Source organism: Carcharodon carcharias, chromosome 5, assembly GCF_017639515.1.
Source record: "Carcharodon carcharias isolate sCarCar2 chromosome 5, sCarCar2.pri, whole genome shotgun sequence".
Taxonomy (NCBI): domain Eukaryota; kingdom Metazoa; phylum Chordata; class Chondrichthyes; order Lamniformes; family Lamnidae; genus Carcharodon; species Carcharodon carcharias.
Window position 1 is genome coordinate 22,817,171 of NC_054471.1, and position 23,836 is coordinate 22,841,006.

The 23,836-nt window shown below is 46.9% G+C and overlaps 1 protein-coding gene across 1 annotated transcript in view; it reads left to right on the plus strand.

Moving 5' to 3' along the window:
• Positions 1-623: 623 nt before the first annotated feature.
• Positions 624-23,836, plus strand: part of LOC121277609 (toll-like receptor 5) — an 86,062-nt gene continuing 62,849 nt past the window's right edge. The window contains exons 1-2 of the mRNA XM_041187153.1: positions 624-713; positions 13,488-13,677. The gene's annotated coding sequence lies outside the window, so the exon portion shown is untranslated. The remainder of the gene's footprint in view (positions 714-13,487; positions 13,678-23,836) is intronic.

A 23,836-nucleotide genomic window follows, 5' to 3' on the forward strand; every position in this document is an offset into this window, starting at 1 on the left:
AGGGAGGGCTCTCTGCCTGTATGAGGGATCACTCTGTCTGTGTGATGGAGGGCTCTCTGTGTGAGGGAGGAGTCTCTGTCTGTGTGAGGGTGGGCTCGCTGGCTGTGTGAGGGACGACTCTCGGTCTGTGTGAGGGAGTACTCAGTGTGAGGCCGGACTCTGTGAGGGAGGACTCTCGGTCTGTGTGAGGGAGGATCTCTTTCTGTGTGAGAGAGGACTCTGTATCTGTGTGAGGGTGGGCTCGCTGCCTGTGTGAGGGAGTATTCAGTGTGAGGGAGGTCTCTTTGTGAGGGAGGACTCTGTGTGAGGGAGGTCTCCCGTTTTGTGTGAGGGAGGACTCTGTCTGAGGTAGGATCTCTTTGTGTGTGAGGATGGATTCTGTGTGAGGGAGGTCTCCCGGTTTGTGTGACGGAGGACTCTGTGTGACGGAGGACTCTGTGTGAGGGAGGATCTCTTTCTGTGTGAGGATGGATTCTGTGTGAGGGAGGTCTCCCGGTTTGTGTGAGGGAGGACTCTGTGTGAGGGAAGACTCTTGGTCTGTGTGACGGAGGACTCTGTGTGACGGAGCCTCTGGGTCTGTGTGAGGGAGGGCTCTCTGTCTGTGTGAGGGAGGGCTCTCCGTCTGTTTGAGGGAGGGCTCTTTGTGATGGAGGACTCTGTGTGATTGTGCCTGGATCCGCCGTTCAGACGATAAATCGGACTCAGATTGAGGGGTTCGTGAAACATTTTTTATTTCGTCCTTGTGTTAAATCCTGAATTTATCGGGTCGGAGTTTTCTCATTTCTTTCCTTTTCCACGTTCCCTGGAGAGAGCGAGATCCGGTTTGGGGGATATTCTCCAAACTGAACTGTTTTCAGTCCCGACTCAGTGTCGGTCTCCGGACCCAGTCACTCGCAGATAAAAACCAAAACAAAAAACAAAAAACTGCGGATGCTGGAAATCCAAAACAAAAACGGAATTACCTGCGAAAACTGAGCAGGTCTGGCAGCATCAGCGGAGAAGAAAAGAGTTGACGTTTCGAGTCCTCATGACCCTTCAACAGAACTAAGCGAACATAAGGAGTGGGGTGAAATATAAGCTGGTTTAAGTTTGTGGGGGGGGGGGGGGGGGGGGGTGGGGGGGAGTGGAGGCGGGGTGGTGTGGTTGTAAGGACAAGCAAGCAGTGATAGGAGCAGATCATCAAAAGATGTCAGACAAAAAAACAAAAGAACACAGGTGTTGGAGTTGGTGATATTATCTAAACGAATGTGCTAATTAAGAATGGATGGTAGGGCACTCAAGGTACAGCTCTAGTGGGGGTGGGAGAGCATAAAAGATTTAAAAATAATGGAAATAGGTGGGAAAAGAAAAATCTATACCAATTATTGGAAAAAACAAAAGGAAGGGGGAAGAAACAGAAACGGGGTGGGGACGGAGGAGGGAGTTCAAGATCTAAAGTTGTTGAATTCAATATTCAGTCCAGAAGGCTGTAAAGTGCCTAGTCAGAAGATGAGGTGCTGTTCCTCCAGTTTGTGTTGGGCTTCACTCGTCGGGACTTGGAAAAATTTATTAATTTTGCTTCCAATCTCCACCCCTCCACCATTTTCACATGGTCCATCTCTGACACTTCCCTTCCCTTCCTTGACCTCTCTGTCTCAATCTCTGGTGATAGACTGTCCACCAATATCCATTACAAGCTTACCAACTCCCACAGCTACCTCGACTACAGCTCCTCACACACTGCTTCCTGTAAGGGCTCCATCCCATTCTCTCAGTTCCTTCGCCTCCGTCGCATCTGTTCTGATGATGCTACCTTCAAAATCAGTTCCTCTGACATGTCCTCCTTCTTCCTTAACCGAGGTTTTCCACCCACGGTCGTTGACAGGGCCCTCAACCATGTCCAGCCCATCTCCCACACATCCACCCTCATGCCTTCTCCTCCCACCATCACCCCACCAGCCTCCGCATTCAAAGGATCATCCTCCACCATTTCCGCCAACTCCAGCATGATGCCACCATCAAACACATCTTCCCTTCATCCCCCTGGCAGCATTCCATAGGGATTGTTCCCTCCAGGACACCCTGGTCCACTCCTCCATCACCCCCTACTCCTCAACCCCCACCTATGGCACCTCCCCATGCCCACGCAAAAGATGCAACACCTGCCCCTTCACTTCCTCTCTCCTCACTGTCCAAGGGCCCAAATGCTCCTTTCAAGTGAAGCAGCATTTCACTTGCATTTCCCCCAACTTAGTCTACTGTATTCGTTGCTCCCAATGCGGTCTCCTCTACATTGGAGAGACCAAATGTACTGGGCGACCGCTTTGCAGAACATCTGCGGTCTGTCCGCAAGAATGACCCAAACCTCCCTGTCATTTGCCATTTTAACACTCCACCCTGCTCTCTTGCCCACATGTCTGTCCTTGGCTTGCTGCATTGTTCCAGTGAAGCCCAACGCAAACTGGAGGAACAGCACCTCATCTTCCGACTAGGCACTTTACATCCTTCTGGACTGAATATTGAATTCAACAACTTTAGATCTTGAACTCCATCCTCCATCCCCATCCCCTTTCTGTTTCTTTCCCCCTTCCTTTTGTTTTTTCCAATAATTTATATAGATTTTTCTTTTCCCACCTATTTCCATTATTTTCAAATCTTTTATGCCCCCCCACCCCCACTCAAGAGCTGTATCTTGAGTGCCCTACCATCCATTCTTAATTAGCACATTTGTTTAGATAATATCACCAACTTCAACACTTCTGTGTTCTTTTGCTATGTTGTCTGTGACATCTTTTGATGATCTGCTCCTATCACTGCTTGCTTGTCCCTACAACCACACCACCCCCCCCCGACTTCTCTCCCTTCACCCAACCCCACACCCCCCTCCCCCCCCCCCCCACCTTAAACCAGCTTATATTTCACCCCGCTCCTTGGATTCACCCAGTTCTGTTGAAGGGTCATGAGGACTCGAAACTTCAACTCTTTTCTTCTCCGCTGATGCTGCCAGACCTGCTGAGTTTTTCCAGGTAATTCTGTTTTTGTTTTGGATTTCCAGCATCCGCAGTTTTTTGTTTTTATCGTTTTGATCACTCACAGTCTGAACTTGGTCACTCCCAGTCCGGCCCCGGTCACTCGCAGTCTGGCCCCGGTCACTCTCAGTCCGGCCTGGATTACTCAGGGGAACTGCGCCTCTTCCGATTTGGCACTTTGCAGCCTTCCGGATTGAACATTGAGTTCAACAACTTCAGACCCTGAACTCACTCCTCCATCCCCACCCCCTTCTTTAATCCCCTTTTTTCAATATCCATTTTCATTTTTAAACATTTATTTATTTATTTCCACTTACTTTTATTACTTTTTAAATTAATTTTCATTTTTATTCATTGTTTTATCCCCATGTTTTAGCCTATTTTCAATCTCTTTCCCCCCACCCTCCCCTCCCCTCCTCCCCCGGCCAGGCCCATCTCTCACTGGTTATAAAAGCAAAAAAAACTGCAGATGCTGGAAATCCAAAACAAAAATAAAAATACCTGGAAAAACTCAGCAGGTCTGACAGCATCTGCGGAGAGGAGCACGGTTAACATTTCGAGTCCGTATGGCCCTCCAACAGAAATAAGGGAAAATAGAATATAAATAGGATAGAATAAAAAATATTCTATTTTTCCTTGGTTCTGATGAAGAGTCATATAGACTCAAAACATTAACTGTGTTCCTCTCTGCAGACCTGTTTTTGTTTCAGATTTCCAGCATCTGCAGTATTTTGCCTTTATCTGGATAACTCACAATCTGGACTGGATTACTCACAATCCGGACTCGATTACTCACAATCCGGACTCGATTACTCACAATCCGGACTCGATTACTCACAGTCCGGACTCGATTACTCACAGTCCGGACTGGATTACTCACAGTCTGGACTCGATTACTCACGGTCTGGACTGGATTACTCACAATCTGGACTGGATTACTCACAGTCCAGACAGGATTACTCACAGTCCGGACTTGATTACTCACAGTCCAGACTCGATTACTGACAGTCCAGACTCAATTACTCACAGTCTGGACTGGATTACTCACAGTCTGGACTCTATTACTCATGGTCCAGACTGGATTACTCACAGTTCGGACCTAGTCACTCACAATCCGGACCCGGTCAGTCAGTCCAGAATGGGCCCAGTCACTCGCAGTCCGCACTGGACTACTCACAGTCTGAACCCTGTCATTCACAGTCCGGACTCAGTCACTCATAATCTGGACCCGGTCACTCAAAATACTGACCCAGTCATTCACAGTCCAGACCAGGGCACTCACAGTTACACCTGGTCACACTAGTCATTCTCAGTCCAGACCAGGTCACTCACAGTTACATCCGGTCACTCTAGTCATTCTCAGTCCAGTATTGGTTCTTCTCAGACAAAAAACAGAAGTTGCTGGAAAAACTCAGCAGGTCTGACAGCATCTGTGGAGAGAGAAATATAGTTAATGTTTTGAGTCCGTGTGACTCTTCTTCTGAGCTAAAGATAAGTAAAAATGCAATGAAATTTTTACTGTTTATGGGGGTTGGGGCAGGTGAAGCTGGATAGAAGGTAAGCTATAGGTGGGGGCAAAGGAGAGATTGCCACAGATGTCGTGAACAAAAAGGGGGTGTTAATGGTAGTGGGAAGGGCTAAAGAAGGTGCTGATAGTGGCATAAAGGTAGGAAAGCAGAATGTGATAATCGCAGGATAAGGATAAGCACTCTGGAAAGAACAATATAAACAAGTGACAGATGGCCTTGTGGGAGTGGGGTTATTCTCAGTCTACTCCTGGTCACTCTTGTCCACATTTGGTCACTCTTTGTACAAACTCAGTCACTCTAATTCTGCATAGGTCACTTGCATTCAGCTCTCTGTTCTCTAATTTCGAACTCAATTACTTGTTTTCCAGATTTGGCCAGTCTCAGGCAACTCTCCATTGCTCTCATTCCACTATTGGTCACTCTCAGACCACTCTCGGTCATTCTAAGTGCAGTTTTGGTTATTCTCAGCCCGATCTCAGTCATTTACAGTCCGCTGTCAGCCTTGCTGAGTCATTCTCAGCACAGTCTCAGTCAATCTCAGCCTGGTCTCGGTCACTATCAGCCCAGTCCAGGTCATTCTCAGTTCATTCTCAGTCAATCTCAGCCCAGACTCGGTCATTCTCATCCTACTCTCGGTCATTCTCAGCCAGGTCTCGGTCATTCTCAGCCCACTCTTGGTCACTCTCAGCACGGCCGTGGTCACTGTCAGCCCAGTTTCGGTCGCTCTCAGCCTTGTCTCAGTCACTGGTCAGTCCAGTCTCAGTCAATCTCAGGCCACTCTCGGTCATTCTTAGCTCAGTCTCGGTCACTCTTAGCCTAGTTTCGGTCACTGTCAGCCTGGCCTCGGTCACAGTCAGCCTGCTCTCAGTTATTCACAGTCCACTTTTGGTCAATCTCAGTCACTCTCAGCTCAGTCTTGGTCAATCTCATCCTGGTGTTGATCACTGTCAGACTGGTCTATTTCATTCTCAGCCCAGTCTCAGTCATTCTCAGCCTGGTCTCAGTCATTCTCAGCCTGGTCTCAGTCATTCTCAGCCTGGTCTCAGTCATTCTCAGCCTGGTCTCAGTCATTTTCAGCCTGGTCTCAGTCAATCTCAGCCTGTTTTTGGTCAATCTCAGCCTGGTCTCAATCACTCTCAGCCTGGTCTCAATCACTCTCAGCCAGGTCTCAGTCACTCTCAGCCAGGTCTTAGTCAATCTCAGCCTGGTCTCAATCACTCTCAGCCTGGTCTCAATCACTCTCAGCCTGGTCTCAATCACTCTCAGCCAGGTCTCAGTCACTCTCAGCCTGGTCTCGGTCACTGCCAGCCTGGTCTCGGTCACTGCCAGCCTGGTCTCGGTCACTGCCAGCCTGGTCTCGGTCACTGCCAGCCTGGTCTCGGTCACTGCCAGCCTGCTCATAGTCATTCACAGCCCATTCTTGGTCAATCTCAGCCTAGTCTCGTTCGTTCTCAGCTTGGTCTCAGTCAATCTCAGCCAACTCCCTGTCGTTCTCAGTTCACTCTCAGTCATTCTCAGCCTGATTTCAGTCACTCTCAGTCCGGTCTCAGTCACTTCAGCCCAGTCTCGGTCACTCTCAGCTGGTCTTAGTCACTCTCAGGCAGTCTCAGCAAACTCATTCCAGCTTTGGTCACTGTTAATCCAGTCTCGGTCATTCTTAGCCCACTCTCGGTCATTATCAGCACACTCTCATTCATTCTAAACCCAGTCTCGGTCACTGTCAGAATGCTCTCAGTCAATCTCAGCCTGGTCTCGTCATTCTCAGCCCACTCTCGGTCATTCTCAGCACACTCTCATTCATTCTAAACCCAGTCTCGGTCACTGTCAGAATGCTCTCAGTCATTCTCAGCCTGTGTCAGTCCAGGTCATTCTCAGCCAAATCTCATTTACCCTCAGCCCGCTCTGTCAATCTCAGGCAAGTTGCGGTCATTCTCAGCCCAGTCTCAGTCACTATCAGCCAAGTCTCAGTCATTTTGAGCCCACTCTCTGCCAATCTCAGCCCGGTCATTCTCAGCCTGTCTCGATCAATCTCAGCCAAGTTTCAGTCAATCTCAGCCTGGTCTCAGTCAATGTAAGCCCATGTCGGTCATTATAAGCCTGCCCTCACTCATTCCCAGCCTGGTCTTGGCCATTCTCAGCTCGGTGTCAGTCAATCTCAGCCCGCGCTCAATCAACTGCAGCACACTCTCGGTCAATCTCAAGCCAGTCTCAGTCACTTTCAGGCAACTCTCTTCCAGTCTAAGTCCAGTATCATTCATTCTCAGCCTGGTCTCGGTCACTCACTGCCAAGCCCCAGTCACTCTCAGCCCACTCTCTGCCAATCTCAGCCCGGACTTGGGCATTCTCAGCTCAGTCATGGTGAATCTTAGCCTGCTCTCGGTCACCCTCATCTTGATCTCGGTCAATCTCAGCCTGGTCTTGGTCACTCTCATCCAAGTCCAAATCATTCTCAGCCCGCTCTCGGTCATTCGCAGCATGCTTTCCATCATTGTCAGCCTGAATCACTGTCAGCATGGCTTCAGTCACTCTCAGCCCCGTCTTAGTGAATCTCAGCCTGCTCCCGGTCATTCTCATCGCATTATTGGTTATTCTCAACCCAGTCTCAGTCACTGTCAGACCGTTCTCAGTCATTCTCAGCCTGGTCTCGGTCACTCTCAGCCCAGTCTTGATTGACCGAGACTGGGCTGACAGTGACCGAGACCGGGCTGAAAATGACCAAGACCAGGCTGAGAATGACCAAGACCGAGCCTGGGCTGAGAATTATCGACAGGGCTGTGATTGACCAAGATTGGGCTGAGAACGACTGAGACTTGGCTGAGAATGAATTAGGCCAGGCTGAGAGTAGGTTGACAGTGACCGAGACTGGGTTGAGAATGACCAAGAGTAGGCTGAGAATGACCAAAATCAGATTGAGATTGACCGAGAGTGGGCTGAGATTGCCCTAAAGCATGCTGAGAATGACAGAGACCAGGCTGAGATTGACTGAGTCCGGGCTCAAAATGACTGAGGGTGGACTGAGAATGACCGAGAGTAGGCTGAGATTGATCGAGACTGGACAGGGATTGACCGAGACTGGACAAAGATTGACCGAGACTGGACAAAGATTGACCGAGACTGGACAAAGATTGACCGAGACTGGACAAAGATTGACCGAGACTGGACAGAGATTGACCGAGACTGGACAAAGATTGACCGAGACTGGACTGACATTAATCAAGACAGAACTGAGATTGACCAAGGCTGGACTGGGATTGACTTGAGGCTGGACTGAGATTGACCAAGATAGCACTGAGATTGACCAAGACACGACTGAGATTGGCCGAGAGCAGGCTGAGATTGACCGAGATTGGGCTGAGGTTCACTGCGACTAGGCTGAGAATGATTGAGACTAGGCTGAGAATGATTGAGACTGGGCTGAGAATGATTGAGACTGGGCTGAGAATGACCAAGAGCAGGCTGAGAATGACCAAGAGCAGGCTGAGAATGACCAAGAGCAGGCTGAGAATGACCAAGAGCAGGCTGAGATTGACTGAGACCAGGTTGAGATTGACTGAGAGTGGGCTGAGATTCACCAAGACTGGGCTGAGAATGATCGAGACTGGGCTGACAATGACTGAAACTTTGCTGAGAATGACCAAGACCAAGACTGGGCTGAGAATGACTGAAACTTGGCTGAGAATGACCAAGACTTGGCTGAGATTGACAGACAGTGGGCTGAGAGTGACCAAGGCTGGGTTGAGAATGACAAAGAGTGGACTGAGAATGACTGAGATTGACTGAGACGATGCTGAGAATGGTGGAGACCAGGCTGTAATGACCAAAACTTGGCTGAGAATGACCAAAACTTGGCTGAGATTGACAGTGACCAAGACTGGGTTGAGATTAACCAAGAATTATTCTGGGTTGAGAATAACCAAGAGTGGGCTGAGAATGACTGAGATTGACTGAGACCATGCTGAGAATGGTGAAGACTGGGCTGTAATGACCAAAACTTGGCTGAGATTGACAGTGACCAAGACTGGGTTGAGAATAACCAAGAGTTATTCTGGGTTGAGAATGACAGAGCAGGCTGAGATTGATCAAGTGTGTGTTGAGAATGAAGGGGATTGGGCTGAGACTCACCGAGAGCAGGCTGAAAGTGGCCGAGACTGCATTGAGAATGACCAACAGTGGGCTGACAGTGACCAAGAGTGGGCTGGGAAATACTGAGATTTGTTTTTATTCATTGGATGTCGCTGGCTAGGCCAGCATTTATTGCCCAACGGTAATTGCCCTTGTTCAGAGGGCGTTTAAGTGTGGGTCTGGAGTCATACGTAGGCCAGACCAGGTAAGGACAGCAGATTTCCTTCCCTAAAGGACATTACTGAACCAGATGGGTTTTTACGATTGACAATGGTTTCATGTTCATCATTAGACTTTTAATTCCAGATTTTTATTGAATTCAAATTGACCAATACAGGGCTGAGATTGACTCAGACCGGGCTGACAGTGATCGAGAGTGGGCTGAGAATGACCAAGAGCAGGCTGAGAATGACTGACACCGAGCTGAGGTTGACCGAGGCAGGGCTGAGATTGACAAAGACAGGGCTGAGATTGACAAAGACAGGGCTGAGATTGACCAAGACAGGGATGAGAATGACTGAGACCGGGTTGACAGTGATTGAGAGTAGGCTGAGAATGACTGAGAGCAGGCTGAGAATGACTGACACTGGGCTGAGATTGACTGAGACCGAGCTGAGATTAACCGAGAGGTGGAGGTTGACTGACAGCAGGCTGAGATTTACCCAGACAGGGCTGAGATTGACCAACACCAGGCTCATAGTGACCAAAAGTGGACTGAGAATGAATGAGAGCCAGCTGAAATTGACTGTGACTGGGCTGAGATTGACCAAGACCAGGCTGAGTGACTGAGACTAGGCTGACAGTGACCAAAACAGGGCTGAGAATGACCAACACAGTGCTGAGATTGACCAAGACCAGGCTGAGCTTGGCAGAAAGTGCACTGAGAGTGACAAAGATTTGGCTGATAGGGGCTGAGACTGGGCTGAGAATGACTTAGAACGGGCTTACAGTGACCGAGCCTGGGCTAAGAATGATCAAGAGCGGGCTAAGAATCACTGAGCGCGGGCTGCAATTGTCCGAGAGTGGGCTGAGATTGACTGAGACTGGGCTGAGATTGACTGAGACCAGGCTGAGATTGGCCAAGATTGGGCTGAGAATGACCGACAGTGCTGAGATTAACCAAGATTGGCAGACAGTGGGCTGAAAGTGACCAAGACTTGGCTGATAGTGACTGAGAATGGGCAAAGAATGACTGAGAGCAGGCTAAGAATGACTGAGAGCGGGCTGAGATTGACTGAGCCAGGCTGAGATTAACCTAGGCTGGGCTGAGATTGACCAACGGCAGGTTGAAGTTGACTGACAGTAGGTTGAGATTGACCGAGACAGAGCTACGAATGACCAAGACCAGGCTGACAGTGATGGAGAGTGGGCTGAGAATGACCAAGAGCAGGCTCAGAATGACTGACAGCAGGCTGAGATTGATCGAGACCAGCCTGCCAGTGACCAAGACCAGGCTGAGAATGACTGACATGGGGCTGAGAGTAACCGAGACTGGGCTGAGATCGAAAAAGATCAGGCTAAGAATGACCGAGAGTGGGCTGAGTTTGTCAGAGAGTGTGCTGAGAATGAGTGAGGGAGACCATGCTGAGAATGACTGAAAACGGGCTGAGATTGAGCGAGCCGGGCTGAGATTAACCGAGACTGGGCTGAGATTGACCGAGAGAGCATGTTGAGATTTAATGTGAGCATGTTAAGATTGACCGACAGCAGGTTGAGGTTGACCAACAATAGACTGAGATTGACCAAGACAGGGCTAAGATTGACTGAGACAGGGCTGAGATTGACCGAGACCAGGCTGACAGTGGTCAAGAGTGGGCTGAGAATGACCGAGAGCAGGTTCAGAATGACCAAGAGCAGGCTGAGATTTACCGAGAGTGGGCTGAGATTTACCGAGAGCGGGCTGAGATTTACCGAGAGCGGGCTGAGATTTACCGAGAGCGGGCTGAGATTTACCGAGAGCGGGCTGAGATTTACCGAGAGCGGGCTGAGATTTACCGAGAGCGGGCTGAGGTTGACTGAGGCTTGGCTGAGAATGAACAAGACCAGGCTGAAAATGACCAAAACTGGGCTGAGATTGGCAGGGAATGGGCTGGGATTGACTTAGATTTGGCTGAGAGTGACTGAGACCAAGCTGAGAATGACTGAGACTATGCTGAAATTGGCAAAGAGTGGGCTGCGATTGACTGAGACTCTCAGCCAAGGCTTTAGTCATTCTCAGCCTAGTCTCAGTCAATCTCAACATGCTCAGTCATTCACAGCCTGCTTTCAGTCACTGTCAGCCCCGTCTCGGTCATTCTCAGCCCAGTCTCAGTCACTCAGCTTGGTCTTGATGAATCTCAGCCCAGTCTCAGTCATTCTCAGCATGGTCCCCATCATTCTCAGCACACTCGGGCAATCTCAGCACACTCTCCAGCAATCTCAGCCCGCTCTCGAGCAATCTCAGCCCACTCTCAATTATTCTTTGCCTGCTCTCGGTCATTCTTTGCCTGATCTTTATCAATCTCAACCCGGTCTCGGTCACCCTCAGCCCCGCGTCAGTCATTTTCAGCCTAATCTCGGTCACTGTCAGCCCGGTCTTGGTCATTCTCAGCCTGGTCTTGGTCAATCTAAGCCTGTTCTCAGTCAATGTCAGGCTGGTCTCAGTCAATCTCAGCCTGCTGTCATTCTGAGCCTGCTCCTCGTCATTCTCAGCCCACTCTCAATCACTGTCAGCCCGGTCTCGGTCATTCTCAGCCCTGTCTCAGTCAATCTCAGCCCACTGTTAGTCAATCTCAGCATACTCTCAGTAAATCTCAACACGCTTTTGGTCAATCTCAGCCCCGTTTAGGTTAATCTCAGCCCACTCTCAGTCATTCTCAGCACAGTCTCCGTCAATCTCAGCCCGCTCTTAGTCATTCTTAGCCTGCTCTCGGTCATTCTCAGCCTGCTCTCGGTCATTCTTAGCCCAATCTCAGTCACAATCAGCCAAGTCTTGGTCATTTTCAGCCCACTGTCTGCTAATCTCACTCTGGTCTCGGTCAATCTCAGCACTGTAGGTCATTCTCAGCCCGTTTTCAGTTATTCTCAGCCTAGTTTCAGTCAACCTCAGCCTGTCCTCAGTTAATCTCATCCCAGTCTTGATCAACCTCAGCCCAGTCTCAGTCAACGTCAGCCCAGTCCTGGTCAATCTCAGCCCACTCTCGGACAATTTCAGCCTGCGCTCAGTCATTCTTAGCCCGCTCTTGATCATTCTTAGCCCAGGCTCGGTCACTGTAAGCCCACTCTAAGTCATTCTCAGCCCAGCCTTAGTCGTTATCAGCCAAATCTTGGTTATTCTCAGCCCACTGCCAATCTCAGCCTGGTCTTGGTCAATCTCAGCACTGTGTTGGTCATTCTCAGCCCTGTCTCGGTCATTCTCAGGCCAGTCTCGGTTGCTCTCAGCCCAGCCTTGGTCAATCTCAGCCTGCTGTTGTTCTCAGCCTTCACTTGGTCATTCACAGCCCACTCTCGGTCAATGTCAGCCCAGTCTTGGTTGTTCTCAGCCCAGTGTCAGTCAACCTGAGCCTGCTATCAGTCAACATCAGCCTGTTCTCGGTAAATTTCAGCCCATTCTCGGTCAACCTTATCCTAGCTTGGTCAACCTTAGCCACTCTCAGTCAATCTCAGCCCACCCTTGTTCATTCTCAGCCACTCTCAGTCAATCTCAGCCCACCCTTGTTCATTCTCAGCCAGTCTCAGTCAATATCAGCCCACCCTTGTTCATTCTCAGCCACTCTCAGTCAATCTCAGCCCACCCTTGTTCATTCTCAGCCAGTCTCAGTCAATATCAGCCCAGTCTCCATCATCCTCAGCCCAGTCTTGGTCATTCTCAGCAAAGTCTCAGTCACTGTAAGCCCAGTCTTGGTCAGTCTCAGCATGGTTTCAGTCATTCTCAGCCCAGCCCCACTCATTCTCAGCCCAGCCTCGTTCATTCTCAGCCAAGTAAAAGCCATTCTCAACTTGGTTCAATCAATCTCAGCCCAATCTCAGTCACTGTCAGCCCAGTCTCAATCATTCTCAGTCCGGTCTCGGTCCTTCTCAGACTCGTCTCAGTCATTCTCAACTTGGTCTAGGTCATTCTTAGCCCATTCCCAGTCACTCCCATTCTAAATTAGCCACTCAGTCTCTCCTGCTTATACTGCGCTATGTCAATCTTAACTCTGCTGTTTACAATAGGAATTGCTAAGGTGCAGGTTCAGCAAGACGATATTAGGGATGGGAGCATATTGTTAGGTGGGATTTAAACCTTTCTGTAACTCCTTCCTTAAACATCCCTGCCTTTTCACCACCTCCTGCACATTTACTGAGCTGTCACTAACCTTATTCATGACTGGGTTTCCGCTTCCTTTCCCTGATCTTTAGGGAACAGATGCTAAGGATGTGGAAGTCTAACTGGAGTGTTCAGAGTATTAACAGTATCTCAGATAAATCTCACTTCTCAGATGCTTCATGGTTAGATAAACAAGGATTAGTATTGGAAACATGCAGCAAGTGAATTGTTTGATGCACAGGATGATTAGAATAAGTAAATTACTTTCAGATCAATCTTCTGACTCTTCCAGTCAGCTCTATATCCATTCCAGGTTTTCCTTATACCTTATCGGCCAGTGTACTCAAGGTGTGGTTTAATGCAGAAAGGTACAGTTTCGTGCTCAACCCAAATGACAGCAATATAATGGATTAGTACAGCAAATTCAGATCTGCAGAGATAGAGAGGAGAGTGGATTCAAAGCCAGCCTGTGAAGGTGGACTGACCCCACCACTCAGTGCCTCAGTTTAGTTACATCCCTCATTGTCTTTTTAATTTTAGTACACAATCTTCCTCCTGTGGAACTTACATTATTATGCTGCCGCTTGATCACCAACTCAACCTGTCAAGAATTTGCCATCACCAGGAATACAGCAGAGCTCTTGTATCAGTTTGATTAATTATTTGGGCGTGGGCATCACCAGCAAGGCTAAGGCAAGATCTTCCCATCTCTAATCTTGAGAAGCTAAAGGTAAGCTATCTTGTTGGTATGTGGTATGTGTACACCCAGTCCTGTTAGGGAGGGAAATTCTAGGTTTTGACCCAGCGATACTGGAAGAATGCTGATTATATTTCCAAATCAGGATAGTGTGTGATTCGGAGGAGGACTTGCAGGGGGTGCTGTTCCCATGACACTAATGTTCTTCTCCTTCTAGGTGTGGATGGTTGAGGGGGAGGGAGGGAGAGATGGAGCGACAGAGTTCCTAACAGCACTGTGGGTGTACCTGCACCACAGACTGCAGCGGTTCAAGAAGGTGGCTCACCACCACATCCTCAAGGGAAATAGGGATGGATAATAAAGGCTGACCATACCAGTGATGTCACATCCTATGACTGGGTTTTTAAAAAGCAGACAGTTGGCTGACTTGTGGAACATGAACTCTGATTCTCACTCATGACTGTTGCGCAAACACTGTTGAAGGTAAACAATAGGAATCTGTTTCACCTTTCTCCAACTCCCACAGTGTTGTGAATCAGTGATTCTTTCAGCATTCTGGCAAGGTGCTCCACACCTCGGGATATGCAGTGTCAGCTGATGAGTGTGTGCGTCCCAAGTACAATAGGATCAATGTAAACTGGCAGAGACACTGTGAAAATCTCAAAATCTCAACTCCTGGAGAAAGAGGAGGACAGTATAGGAGGATGTGTTGCACTGAAACCAAATACACCAGTTATCGATTAGCGAGACTTTGACAGCAATGAGTGAGTAAACATCAGTGGAAGTAATTCAAGGAAAGGGAATTGTGTTTCATCAAGAGAGTGAGACAAATAGCATTTCGCTACCTCAGTCTTGAGTATAGACCATAAATTCCCACCATGAAATTACATGGAATTTAACAATATCCAAACATTTACAACCAACGTCTCACTGACATCAAATTCTACCTTACACTGAGGGTTCTCACTGATATCACAGTCTCACTTACACTGGGATTCACACTGATATTGCACTTTCCCTTCCACTGGAAATCTAACTGGTATCAAATCCTCCCTTACATTGGCATTCTCACTGATATCACATTCTCCCTTACACTGAGATTATCATTGATATCACACAATCCCTTACATTGTGATTCTCACTGATATTACACTCTCCCTTCCACTGGGATTCTCGCTGATATCACACTCTCCATCACACTGCGATTATCACTGATAACACACTTTCCATCACACTGGGTTTTCCAATGATATGACACTCTTACCTCCACTGGGATCCTGGCTGACATCACACTCTCCGTCACACTGGGATTCTGACTGATATCATAATCTCTCTCACACAGGGATTATCACTGATTTCACACTCTCCCTTCCACTGGGATTCTCGCTGACAACCCGCTCTCCCTTCCACTGGGATTCTCGCTGACAACCCGCTCTCCCTTCCACTGGGATTCTTGCTGATATCACACTTTTCCTTACACTGGGATTCACACTGATATTGCACTCTCCCTTCCAATGGGAATATAACTGATATCAAATTCTCCCTTACACTGGCATTCTCACTGATATCACACTCTCCCTGACAGTGGGATTCTCACTGATAACACACTCTTCTTTCCACCGGGATTCTCACTAGTATAACAAACTTCCTTACACTGAGATTCTCACTGATATTACACTCTCCCTTCCACTGGGATTCACGCTGATATCACACACTCCCTCACACTGGGATTCTCATTGATATCACATGCTCCCTCACATTAGGATTCTCACTGATATCTCACATTTCCTTCCACTGGGATTCTCACTGATATCACACACTCCTTTACATTGTGATTCTCACTGATATCACACTCTTCCTTACACTGAGATTGTCACTGATATCACACTCTCCCTCACATTAGGATTCTCACTGAAGTCACACTCTCCCTTACACTGAGATTGACACTCATGTCCCGCTCTACCTTTCACTGGGATTCTCACTGATGTCACACTCTCCTTTACACTGGGATTCTCGTTGATATCACACTCTCACTTCCACTGGGATTCTCACTGATATCACACTCTCCCTCTCACTGGAATTCACATTGATATCACACTCTCCCTCACACTGAGATTCTCACTGTTATCACACATTCCCTTCCACTGGGATTCTCACTGATACCACACACTCCTTTACATTATGATTCTCACTGAAATCACACTCTCACTTCCACTGGGATTCTCACTGATATCACACACTCCTTTACATTGGGATTCTCACTGATATAACAGTCTTCCTTCCACTGGGATTCTCACTGATATCACACTCTCCCTTACACTGAGATTCTTACTGACATCACATGCTCCATCACACGAGGATTCTCACTGATAACACACTCTCCCATACACTGGGATTCTAACTGATATCACAATCTATCTCACACTGGGATACTAGCTGACATCACACTCTCCCTCGCAGTGGGATTCCCATTGATATCACACTCGCCCTTCCACTGGGATTCGTGCTGACAACCCACTCATTCTTACACTGGGATTCTAACTGATATCACAATCTCTCTTACACTGGGATTCATGCTGATATCACACTCTTCCTTCCACTGGGGTTCTCACTGATATCACACTCTCCCACACACTAGGATTCTGACTGATAACATATTTTCCCTTACACGGGGATTCACATTAATATAACCCTCACCCTCACACTGAGATTCTCACTAATATCACCCTCTCCCTCACACTGAGATCCTCACTGATATCACACTCTCCCTCACACTGAGATTCTCACTGATATCACACTCTCCCTCACGCTGAAATTTTCACTGATGTCACACTCTCCCTCACATTGTGATTCTGACCGATAACACTCTCCCCCACACTGAGTTTTTCACTGATATCACATGCTCTCTCACACTAGGATTCTCACTGTAACACACTCTCCCTTACAATGGGATTCTAACTGATATCATAATCTCTCTCACACTGGGATTTTTGCTGATATCACACTCTTCCTTACATTGATATCTCACTCGCCTTTCCACTGAGATTCGTGCTGATAACACACTCATTCTTACACTGGGATTCTAAATGATATCACAATCTCTGTTACACCGGGATTCATGCTGATATCACACTCTTCCTTCCACTGGGATTCACACTGATATCGCACTCTCCCTTCCACTGGGAATCTAACTGATATCATGCACTCCACCACACTGGGATTATCAATAATATCACACGTTCCATCACAGTGGGTTTTCCACACATATGACAACTTTCCTTCCACTGGACTCTAGCTGACATCACAGTGGGATTACCATTCATATCACACTCTCCCTTCCACTGGGATTCTCACTGATATCACCTCTCAATTCCACTGGGATTCTCGTTGATATCACACTCTCCCTTACACTGGAAATCATTCTAATATCACTCTCCCGCTTACACTGGGAATCATGCTGATATCACACCCTCACTTACAATGGGATTCTCGTTGATAACACACATTCCCTTCTACTGGGATTCTCACTAATATCACAGTCTCCCTCACAGTGGGATTTTCAATGATATCACATTTTCCATCAGGCTGCGATTATCACTGATATCACACATTCCATCACAGTGGGTCTTCCACAGATATTACACCCTTTCTTTCACTGCGATTCTAGCTGACATCACACTCTCCGTCACAGTGGCATTACCATTGATATCACTCTCCCTTGCACTGGGATTCTCGCTGATAACACACTCTCCTTTATACTGCGATTTACACTGATATCACACACTCCCTTTCATTGTGATTCTCACTGACATCATACTCTCCCTGACAGTGGGATTTTCACTGATATCACACTCTCCCTCACAGTGAAATCCCATTGATATTACACTCTCCCTTCCATTGGGATTCTCGCTGATATCACACTCCCCTTCACACTGCGATTATCACTGATATCACACTTACCATCACAGTGGGTTTTCCAATGATATGACATTCTTACCTCCACTGGGAACCTGGCTGACATCTCACTCTCTCTATCACACTGGGATTCTGACTGATATCATAATCTCTCTCACACGGGGATTATCACTGATTTCACACGCTCCCTTCCACTGGGATTCTCGCTGACATCACACTCTCCCTTCCAGTGGGATTCTCGCTGATATCACACTCTTCCTTACACAGGGATTCACACTGATATTGCACTCTCCCTTCCACTGGGAATATAACTGATATCAAATTCTCCCTTACACTGGCATTCTCACTGATATCACATTCTCCCTTACACTGGGATTACCATTGATATCACACAATCCCTTACATTGTGATTCTCATTGATATCACACTCTCCTTTCCACCGGGATTCTCACTGGTATAACAATCTTCCTTACACTGAGATTCTCATTGATATCACACTCTCCCTCACGCTGAGATTCTCACTGATATCACACTCTCCCTTCCACTGGGATTCTCAATGATATCACATGCTCCCTCACATTAGGATTCTCACTGATATCACACATTTCCTTCCACTGGGATTCTCACTGATGTCACACACTCCTTTACATTGTGATTCTCACTGATATTACACTCTTCCTTACACTGAGATTGTCACTGATATCACACTCTCCGTCACATTAGGATTCTCACTGATATCACACTCTCACTTCCACTGGGATTCTCACTGATATCACACTCTCCCTCTCACTGGAATTCACATTGATATCACCCTGAGATTCTCACTGATATCACACATTCCCTTCCACTGGGATTCTCACTGATTTCACACACTCCTTTACATTGTGATTCTCGCTGATATCATACTCTTCCTTCCACTGGGATTCTCACTGATATCAAATTTTCCATTACACTGAGATTCTCACTGACATCACATGCTCCATCAAACAAGGATTCTCACTGATTACACACTCTCCCATACACTGGGATTCTAACTGATATCACAATCTATCTCACACTGGGATACTAGCTGACATCACACTCTCCCTCACAGTGGGATTCCCATTGATATCACACTCGCCCTTCCACTGGGATTCGTGCTGACAACACACTTCCTTCCACTGGTGTTCTCACTGATACCACACTCTCCCTTACACTGTCAATCATACTAATATCACTCTCCCGCTTACACTGGGAATCATACTGATATCACACCCTCACTTACAATGGGATTCTCGTTGATAACACACATTCCCTTCTACTGGGATTCTCACTAATATCACAGTCTCCCTCACAGTGGGATTTTCAATGATATCACATTTTCCATCAGGCTGCGATTATCACTGATATCACACATTCCATCACAGTGGGTCTTCCACAGATATTACACCCTTTCTTTCACTGCGATTCTAGCTGACATCACACTCTCCGTCACAGTGGCATTACCATTGATATCACACTCTCCCTTGCACTGGGATTCTCGCTGATATCACACTCTCCCTTATACTGCGATTCACACTGATATCACACACTCCCTTACATTGTGATTCTCACTGACATCATACTCTCCCTGACAGTGGGATTTTCACTGATATCACACTCTCCCTCACAGTGAAATCCCATTGATATTACACTCTCCCTTCCATTGGGATTCTCGCTGATATCGCACTCCCCTTCACACTGCGATTATCACTGATATCACACTTACCATCACAGTGGGTTTTCCAATGATATGACATTCTTACCTCCACTGGGAACCTGGCTGACATCTCACTCTCCATCACACCGAGATTCTGACTGATATCATAATCTCTCTCACACGGGGATTATCACTGATTTCACATGCTCTTTTCCACTGGGATTCTCACTGACATCACACTCTCCCTTCCAGTGGGATTCTCGCTGATATCACACTCTTCCTTACACAGGGATTCACACTGATATTACACTCTCCCTTCCACTGAGAATATAACTGATATCAAATTCTGCCTTACACTGGCATTCTCACTGATATCACATTCTCCCTTACACTGGGATTACCATTGATATCACACAATCCCTTACATTGTGATTCTCATTGATATCACACTCTCCTTTCCCCCGGGATTCTCACTGGTATAACAATCTTCCTTACACTGAGATTCTCACTAATATCACACTCCCCCTCACGCTGAGATTCTCACTGATATCACACTCTCCCTTCCACTGGGATTCTCACTGATATCACACACTCCTTTACATTGTGATTCTCACTGATATTACACTCTTCCTTACACTGAGATTGTCACTGATATCACACTCTCCGTCACATTAGGATTCTCACTGATATCACACTCTCACTTCCACTGGGATTCTCACTGATATCACGCACTCCTTTACATTGTGATTCTCGATGATATCACACTCTTCCTTCCCCTGGGCTTCTCACTGATATCACACACTCCTTCACATTGTGATTCTCGGTGATATCACACTCTTCCTTCCCCTGGGATTCTCACTGATATCACACTCTCCCTTACACTGAGATTGACACTCATGTCACACTCTCCCTTCCACTGGGATTCTCGCTGATATCAAATTTTCCATTACACTGAGATTCTTACTGACATCACATGCTCCATCACACGAGGATTCTCACTGACAACACACTCTCCCATACACTGGGATTCTAACTGATATCACAATCTATCTCACACTGGGATACTAGCTGACATCACACTCTCCCTCGCAGTGGGATTCCCATTGATATCACACTCGCCCTTCCACTAGGATTCATGCTGACAACCCACTCATTCTGACACTGGGATTCTAACTGATATCACAATCTCTCTTACACTGGGATTCATGCTGATATCACACTCTTCCTTCCACTGGGGTTCTCACTGATATCATACTCTCCCACACACTAGGATTCTGACTGATAACATACTCTCCCTTACATGGGGATTCACATTAATATCACACTCACCCTCACACTGTGATTCTCACCGACATCACACTCTCCCTCACGCTGAAATTTTCACTTATGTCACACTCTCCCTCACACTGTGATTCTGACCGATAACACACTCTCCCTCACACTGAGATTCTCACTGATATCACACTCTCCCTCACGTTGAAATTTTCACTGATGTCACACTTTCCCTCACACTGTGATTCTGACCGATAACACACTCTCCCTCACATTGAGTTTTTCACTGATATCACATGCTCTCTCACACTAGGATACTCCCTGATAACACGCTCTCCCTTACACTGGGATTCTAACTGATATCATAATCTCTCTCACACTGGGATTCTCGCTGACATCACACTCTCCCTCTCACTGGAATTCACATTGATATCACCCTGAGATTCTCACTGATATCACACATTCCCTTCCACTGGGATTCTCACTGATTTCACGCACTCCTTTACATTGTGATTCTCGATGATATCACACTCTTCCTTCCCCTGGGATTCTCACTGATATCACACACTCCTTTACATTGTGATTCTCGCTGATATCATACTCTTCCTTCCACTGGGATTCTCACTGATATCAAATTTTCCCTTACACTGAGATTCTCACTGACATCACATGCTCCATCAAACAAGGATTCTCACTGATTACACACTCTCCCATACACTGGGATTCTAACTGATATCACAATCTTTCTCACACTGGGATACTAGCTGACATCACACTCTCCCTCACAGTGGGATTCCCATTGATATCACACTCGCCCTTCCACTGGGATTCGTGCTGACAACACACTCATTCTTACACTGGGATTCTAACTGATATCACAATCTCTCTTACACTGGGATTCATGCTGATATCACACACTTCCTTCCACTGGGGTTCTCACTGATACCACACTCTCCCTTACACTGTCAATCATACTAATATCACTCTCCCGCTTACACTGGGAATCATACTGATATCACACCCTCACTTACAATGGGATTCTCGTTGATAACACACATTCCCTTCTACTGGGATTCTCACTAATATCACAGTCTCCCTCACAGTGGGATTTTCAATGATATCACATTTTCCATCAGGCTGCGATTATCACTGATTTCACACATTCCATCACAGTGGGTCTTCCACAGATATTACACCCTACTTTCACTGCGATTCTAGCTGACATCACACTCTCCATCACAGTGGCATTACCATTGATATCACACTCTCCCTTGCACTGGGATTCTCGCTGATATCACACTCTCCCTTATACTGCGATTCACACTGATATCACACACTCCCTTACATTGTGATTCTCACTGACATCATACTCTCCCTGACAGTGGGATTTTCACTGATATCACACTCTCCCTCACAGTGAAATCCCATTGATATTACACTCTCCCTTCCATTGGGATTCTCGCTGATATCGCACTCCCCTTCACACTGCGATTATCACTGATATCACACTTACCATCACAGTGGGTTTTCCAATGATATGACATTCTTACCTCCACTGGGAACCTGGCTGACATCTCACTCTCCATCACACCGAGATTCTGACTGATATCATAATCTCTCTCACACGGGGATTATCACTGATTTCACATGCTCTTTTCCACTGGGATTCTCACTGACATCACACTCTCCCTTCCAGTGGGATTCTCGCTGATATCACACTCTTCCTTACACAGGGATTCACACTGATATTGCACTCTCCCTTCCACTGAGAATATAACTGATATCAAATTCTGCCTTACACTGGCATTCTCACTGATATCACATTCTCCCTTACACTGGGATTACCATTGATATCACACAATCCCTTACATTGTGATTCTCATTGATATCACACTCTCCTTTCCCCCGGGATTCTCACTGGTATAACAATCTTCCTTACACTGAGATTCTCACTAATATCACACTCCCCCTCACGCTGAGATTCTCACTGATATCACACTCTCCCTTCCACTGGGATTCTCACTGATATCACACACTCCTTTACATTGTGATTCTCACTGATATTACACTCTTCCTTACACTGAGATTGTCACTGATATCACACTCTCCGTCACATTAGGATTCTCACTGATATCACACTCTCACTTCCACTGGGATTCTCACTGATATCACGCACTCCTTTACATTGTGATTCTCGATGATATCACACTCTTCCTTCCCCTGGGCTTCTCACTGATATCACACACTCCTTCACATTGTGATTCTCGGTGATATCACACACTTCCTTCCCCTGGGATTCTCACTGATATCACACTCTCCCTTACACTGAGATTGACACTCATGTCACACTCTCCCTTCCACTGGGATTCTCGCTGATATCAAATTTTCCATTACACTGAGATTCTTACTGACATCACATGCTCCATCACACGAGGATTCTCACTGATAACACACTCTCCCATACACTGGGATTCTAACTGATATCACAATCTATCTCACACTGGGATACTAGCTGACATCACACTCTCCCTCGTAGTGGGATTCCCATTGATATCACACTCGCCCTTCCACTAGGATTCGTGCTGACAACCCACTCATTCTTACACTGGGATTCTAACTGATATCACAATCTCTCTTACACTGGGATTCATGCTGATATCACACACTTCCTTCCACTGGGGTTTTCACTGATATCATACTCTCCCACACACTAGGATTCTGACTGATAACATACTCTCCCTTACATGGGGATTCACATTAATATCACACTCACCCTCACACTGTGATTCTCACCGACATCACACTCTCCCTCACGCTGAAATTTTCACTTATGTCACACTCTCCCTCACACTGTGATTCTGACCGATAACACACTCTCCCTCACACTGAGATTCTCACTGATATCACACTCTCCCTCACGTTGAAATTTTCACTGATGTCATACTTTCCCTCACACTGTGATTCTGACCGATAACACACTCTCCCTCACACTGAGATTCTCACTGATATCACACTCTCCCTCACGTTGAAATTTTCACTGATGTCATACTTTCCCTCACACTGTGATTCTGACCGATAACACACTCTCCCTCACACTGAGTTTTTCACTGATATCACATGCTCTCTCACACTAGGATACTCCCTGATAACACGCTCTCCCTTACACTGGGATTCTAACTGATATCATAATCTCTCTCACACTGGGATTCTCGCTGATATCACACTCTCCATCACACTGCGATTATCACTGATATCACACTTTCCATCACAGTGGGTTTTCCAATTATATGACACTATTACCTCAACTGGGATCCTGGCTGACATCAC